Raw genomic sequence first — 7,458 nt, 5'->3', positions numbered from 1 at the left:
ATATACACACCTCCTGATAATTTGATCTGCACAAATTCTAAACAAGAAGGGGTCGTCCCAAATGTAATACTTCAAGTCAGCAAAGAATTTCTTCTTTTGCTGGCCCGTCATACCCTTTGGGAGTACCCTTGCAGCCAAATAATTTGCATAATCAGAAAACTAAGGAATAGCATTTGCCACCTGCATTGAGCATAGGTGCTCATCCAGAAAGAAGTCATCGATCTCTTTCTCATTAAGCTCCTCCAAATGTGGGTTCTCTAATCGAGAAAAATGGTTTACTGCAAGATTTTCAGCTCCTTGTTTGTCCTTAATTTCCAAGTCAAATTCCTGTAACAGAAGAACCCAACGAATCAATCTTGGCTTAGAATCATGCTTTGAAAATAAATACCTTAAAGCAAAATGATCCGTGTAAACAATTGTCTTTGATAGCACAAGGTAGGAACGGAATTTGTCAAAAGCGAACACGACAGCTAGGAGCTCCTTCTCTGTGGTTGTATAGTGTTCTTGGGCATCCGTAAGCGTCTTGCTAGCGTAATAAATAGGCTGGAATTTTTTCTCCTTCACTGGCCTAAAATAGCTCCAACTGCAAAATCACTATCATCGCACATAAGCTCAAAGGGCAGCTCCCAATCAGGAGAAACCATGATGGGAGCCATGGTTAGTTCTTCCTTTAATAACTCAAAAGCTCTTAAACAATCATCATCAAATTCAAAAGGTATATCTTTTACTAGCACTTGAGTTAAAGGCCTAGCAATCTTAGAAAAGTCCTTAATGAACCTTCTATAGAACCCTGCATGCCCTAAGAAACTTCTAACAGCCCTAACCAAAGTAGGGGGAGGTAGTTTACTTATAACTTCTACTTTAGCTTTATCTACTTCCAACCCTACATGTAACACTTTATGTCCTAAGACTATACCCTCTTGGACCATAAAATGACATTTTTCCCAATTCAACACAAGGTTAGCTTCAATACACCTAGCTAACATCCTTTCCAAATTTTGTAAACAATGGGAAAAAGAGTTACCGAATACAGAGAAGTCATCCATGAAGATCTCCATCAACTCCTCTATCATGTCATGGAAAATGGCCATCATACACCGCTGAAAGGTCGCAGGCGCATTACACAAGCCAAACAGCATCCGCATTACACAAGTGAATGTCGTCTTCTCTTGGTCTTCTGGTGCTATGGGAATCTGAAAATAACTAGAAAAATCGTCAAGGAAACAATAATACTTACAGCCTGAAAGCCTCTCAAGCATTTGATCGATAAAAGAAGGGGAAAGTGGTCCTTTCGGGTTGCGTCATTCAAGCATCAGTAGTCTATGCAAATCCGAAAGCCTGTTACCGTTCGCATAGGGATCAACTCCTCCTTTTCGCTTTTCACCACCGTCATGCCCCTTTTCTTGGGAACCACCTACACAGGACTTACCCAAGCACTGTCAGAAATAGGGTAAATTAAACCTGCATCAAGAAGTTTAATTACCTCCTTTTTAACCACCTCTTTCATATGAGGGTTCAACCGCCTTTGTGACTGCACCACTGGTTTGAACTCATCCTCCATCAAAATCTTATAAAGGTAGTAACTCGGGTTTATTCCTAGTATATCAGCCATCTTATACGCAAATGCCTTTGCATACCTTCTCAAAATACATAGCACCATCTCCTTCTCCTCAAGTGTGAGATGAGCGGAAATAATAACCGGTAATTGCTTTGCTTCATCTAGTTAGGCATACATTAAGTGTGCTGGCAACTCTTTCAACTCAAGAACGGGCGGCTCCTCTAAAGAAGGCTTTAGCTTCTTTACTCCTGACCTGTCAAGATCAACAAAACCATCAGTCTTTTCATCATTAACATCAGCAGCTAATAAGTGCTCTAGCTGCTCCAACACTTGTTCATTGGATAAATTATCCTTATTTTCTTGCATTGCCACTTGCAAAGGATCATCAATCATTATTTCCTGTAATTGAGATTCCACAACATCATTGATAAAATCAATCAAACAGACAGTACCATCATGCTCATATGGGTATCTCAAGGATTTAGTCAAATCAAATGTATTGCTCTCATCATCTACCCTAAGTTCCAGCTTTCCGCTACTAACATCTATCAAAGCTTTAGATGTAGCTAAAAATGGTCTACATAAGATCAATGGGACATCACTCTCACCATTCATATCCATGACAACAAAATCCACAGGAAATATAAATTTGTTAACTTTAACTAGCATATCCTCTATAATCCCTTTTGGGTACTTAACAGTTTTGTCTGCTAGTTGTATACTCATCATGGTAGGAGTTAGCTTAGAAGTGCTTAGTCCTAACTCCTCAAAGAATGAACTAGGCATCAAATTGATGCTAGCTCCCAAATCAGCTAATACTAGCAATTTCAATTTATCCCCAATCAAACAAGGTATAGTAAAACTCCCTGGATCGCGTCGTTTGACTGGAATCTTGCTCTGAAACACTGCTAAGCATTCTGCATTCAAGGTCACCAATCCCAAATCCTCTAACTCCTCTTATTGCTTAGAATTTCTTTTAAAAACTTCGCATACTTTGGCATCTGCGAAATAGCTTCAACAAAAGGCAAGTTAATCCGCAATTGTTTAAAAAGATCTAAAAATTTACCGAATTGCTGATCAACTTTATCCTGCTTGAGTTTTGCAGGATATGAAATAGGAGGTTGGTATGGCCTCAAGGGTATCTTCTTCAAATCCTCCTTCTCTTCAACTGCTCCCTTTTCTTTCTCCTCAGGCTTGTCTTTCTTTTTCAACTCATCCAGCTGCACATCAGAATCATCATTAGTGAAAGGCTTAGATGGACTAGGAAGTTCCTTACCTGATCTCAAAGTAATTGCTTTGGCATGCTCCCTTGGATTAGACTCTGTGTTACTTGGAAGCGTGCCTGGCTGCCTCTCAGCCATCATCCTAGACAACTGCCCAATTTGAGTTTCTAAGTTCTGAATTGAAGCTTGTTGATTTCGAATGGCAGTGTCCGTTTGTTGAAATCTGTTCTCTGAAGTTGCAATGAACTTCGTCGTCAACTCTTCCAAATTAGGTTTCTTCTATTGACTACCTCCTGGTTGATGGGGAACAGAATGCATAGGTTGTTGCGGATGCAACCTCTGATATCTTAGTGGACCTTGGTTATTGGAATTCCTCCATCCAAAATTAGGATGATTCCTCCACCCTAGGTTGTATGTATTGCTGTAAGGATCATTCTACTGCCTACCTGCAGAATCAACATGCTCAACGTTAGAAACATTAGTAGGTATAGAAGATGCAAACATACCTCCCGCTTTACAATTGGCACTGTAATGCGGTCCACCACAGAATTCACATCCGGGCTGAGCTGCTTGGATCGACATCTGAAGTTGTTCTATCTTTTTGGAAAGTAGCTCTACTTGTGCCGCCAAGGCTGCTGTAGGATCTGCCTCAGCCTAATATACAACAGGCTTTGGACCTCTAGCCCGTGGAGTTTGCCACTGATAAGTGTTGGTGGCTATCTCTTCTATCAAATCCTAGGCTTGCTCAGGTGTTTTGCTATTGATAGCTCCCCCTGCAGCTGCATCTACCATTTGTCTAGTGGTTGTATTCATGCCACTATAGAATGTCTGCACTTCCATCCAGAGAGGAAGACCATGGTGTGGGCAACACCTTAACAAGTCCTTAAAGCAACCCTAGGCTTCGTACATCGATTCTCCTTCACCCTGCACAAAAGAAGATATGTTATTTCGCATTTGAGCAGTCTTAGCAGGAGGAAAATACTTATTCAAGAACTTTTCAGCCAAAGAAGTCCAGGTAGTGATCGTTTTTGGTGGCAAGGACTGCAGCCATCTTTTCGCTCTATCCCTCAAGGAAAAAGGAAATAGCCTCAACCGTATGGCATCATCAGTTGTTCCATTAATCTTAAAGGTATCACATATTTCCAAAAAGTTTGCGATATGATCGTTCGGATCTTCGCTCGCCAACCCTCTAAATTGCTAGATTACATTCGGCTTTATTTCAAAATTATTGGCCGCCACGGGAGGCCTCACTATCCTAGTTTGCGTCCCTGCTAGAGAGGGCCTAGCAAACTCGTACATGGTCCTTTCATCATTACCTCCATTTGCATTGTGGTTCTCCATCTCACTAGTTTCACGAACAGGAATCTCTGCTTCAATCTCCTCCTCTACTGCCTACATATGCCTCCTCAGCAATCTAAGAGAGCGCTCGGGTTCAAATAAAGGCTCTGTAAGACTAGGATTAGAGCTCTTGGTCATAAACTACCTGAGCACAATAAAGAACAACAACACCAACAAAGAGGATAAGAACAAAACTATACACAGAAAACAAATTATGAACAAAAAGAGAAATGATTAGACTAACAAATATTAAAATTTCAATTTAGTTCACAGAAAACCGTTCCCCGGCAACGGCGCCAAAAACTTGATGTGTGCTAAGTCAAGCAAGACTATGACCCAAATCTACTCAATCTTCTCTATTATCTAATCACAGAAAATAAATGGTGTTAATGAATAATTCCTAAATTAACTAATAGCTACTCTAATTGTTGTCGAACTACGTATACTAGGGAATGATTAATTCAAGTAAAGGAATAACCCTTTGGGAATTCTTGTCTCTAAGGAATGGAAACTAAGGGTGGAATTAATTGATTGAATCCAATTTCGTGGGAAAATCTCTACATAATTAATGCCTTTCTCAAGGACACTAACATCTTAACTTAGATTAATTAGGTTGAAATCTCTTCCTAACTCTAATTACCCAAATTAGCATTATGTACCATTTAACACTATTGAGAGTTGTTAATTCTCAATCTGGTAGAACGAACATCCTATCTCCAGGCGAATTCAATTCTAGGTTGCAAAGGACAATCCAAACCTAAACGTCTTTCTCAAGATCATTCAAATTTGAAAAATCATTCAACAAGATATGAAGAACAAATCAATAAATACTTCTATTGCAAACCAATATTGACAATCAATACATTCAATTCAAAATTGAAGTACAAAAATCCCTAGATAAAGAACCCCAATGGGTTAATAAGTTTAGCTAATCATGTTCATAATCACAACCAACAAGAATTCAATTACAAGAAAAGAGTAAAGGTAGAGGAACCCGAATACACCCTTGGATGAGAGTAAATAGCTCCAATTCCTCATGCCCAATTTTGGATCGATTCTTGTTCCTCTTACTCGGATTGAAACCAATCGATAATCCTCGACAATCTTTGATCTTCAAAGAGAATCCAAGTGAAACCTTGATTCAAGTCTCCTTTTCTCTTAGTTTCAACTCAGAAAACCCTTAGACAGAGAAAAAGATGAGTTTTGGGCGTTCTAACCCTAGCTGCCTCCCTTTATCTTTTTTCTTTCTTTTTAAATGAATTTGACTAACTGCCAGGAACATGGCCGTGTTGATGCCCGTATTCCCAACACGTTATGGTGTTGATGCCCGTGCTCCCTAAAAACCTTTTTTTTTCTTTGATGTTTGTTGCATCCAACACGACCGTGTTGGTGGCTGTGTTGGGAACACGGCTAGTGTTGAATCCAACACGGCCGTGTTAACCTTCCTCATGGGCATACTTAGCTTGTTTCGGCAGCTTTGACGTCCAATTATGCTCCAATTCTTCCCTTTATCATACTTTGACTTCTTTTGGACCTAATGCACACAAACAGACACATAGGGTGAGTGTTGGGACCAATTCACATCCAAATATACATAAAATCAATCTTAAAAACCCCATTTAGATGTATGTATTTTATGCACATCAATTAGTTCTTATATTAATTCAATTCTATTTAAATAAAAAAAGCCAAACTTAAAGTAAGTTAAAGTTTTGTAGAAATCCTAAACCTATAAGAATGTTAATTAAAGGCCATATATATAGAAAGAGATGCATATGGGGCAATAAGGTTAGTTGCACATCTAAGAGAGAAAAACATTTTCTTGAGAAGTATACCTTAGGTGAATCAATCAATGAGGTTAATTGATTCATGCCCCTTACTTGGAACTAGCATTCAATCTCCTACATCTCTTCTCAATCTTCTAAAAGTGGTTTGGTGAGATTTTTTCTTAGAATCTTACGTGGATTACCAAAAGAGGCTGGTCACTTCAGTAGCTTTAAAGTGCATCAATCATCCTTAATCAATCAAGAATCAACAAACAAGAAGCACTCCTTTAATTGGCCAACAAATCCCTTTATAAGCCTTCTCCATCTTTTGCTTATTTTATGTATTATAACTATATCAATGAATGAGATCCTTAATAGGAATTAGAAAAAAATTTAAATTACTTTTGTTGCACCTTTCCTTGTATTTTAATATCAATTCCTAATAGTAAGAAATATGTCTTATAAGGTTGAGGTATTGCCAACATGTTACAAATCTTCTAGGTCACATACAATTAGGCTTTAAGTGAGGATCAAAATGAAACTTTAAGCATTGAGCTTAAGCTTATATATAATTGGTATAATTAACAGTTGATTTATTAATAGCTAATGGGCCTATAATATTCAGCCATGATGGTTTTAACATCCATGGATTAGTTTTTAATTAATCAAAGTCTAATTAGGAAAATAAAAGTCCAACTTAATATAAGCTAGGATTTTGTAGCAATCTTAAACCTTTAAGGACTTCGATTAAAAGGCCATATATATACAAAGAGATGCATGGGGCAGAAAATATTATGCTCTTATCAAGAAAATCCTCAAGTCAGTCACTGAATAGAATTAATTGATTCATCCTCTTTGCTTGGAATTAGCATTCAATCTCCTACATCTCTTCTCGATCTCTTAAAAGTTGTTTAAGATATCTTTACTTAGAAGCTTGTGTGGATCACCAAAAGTGGCTGGGCACTTAAGTATCTCTAAATTACATCAATCATCCTTACAGAATCAAGAATCAACAAAGTAAGAAGCTCCCATTGGATTGGTCGAAACTCTCTTTGTAATCCATCTCCATCTTTTCCTTGTTTTGTTTGTTATGACTACTTTATATCAATGCGATCACTGGTGAAAATTTAAAATATTTATTTTGCTTCCGTTGCACCTATTCTTATATTTTGTATCAATTCTCAAAATTGGTATCAGAGCCTCCTTTAATTAATTTAGTCATAATGGTTGCATAATAATTAATTAATCAAAAGCATGCAATTTGGTATTTCTGGGCAGTTTTTGGGATGTTGATGGTTTCTATAGCTATAAGTCAAATTTCCTGGTGATTGTTATTGCATATGAACCTCAATGGACAGAGCCTAATGCTTTAATCTCTTTTGATTATGGTTTAGGTGTCGGGAGTCTTAGATCATGCGCGTAGACAAATTTTTATGTGATTATCAACACCCAATTTTTAAATTTTGGGTGGTCAAATTGATTGAATGAAATTCATGTGTAATTATTATAATAAATTTTCTTGAATATTTGATGTTCAAAATTCATCCAAATCAATTTAGAATTTGATTCTTAA

Source organism: Ricinus communis, chromosome 4 (genome assembly GCF_019578655.1).
Source record: "Ricinus communis isolate WT05 ecotype wild-type chromosome 4, ASM1957865v1, whole genome shotgun sequence".
NCBI classification, from domain to species: domain Eukaryota; kingdom Viridiplantae; phylum Streptophyta; class Magnoliopsida; order Malpighiales; family Euphorbiaceae; genus Ricinus; species Ricinus communis.
This window is presented reverse-complemented; position numbering follows the sequence as displayed.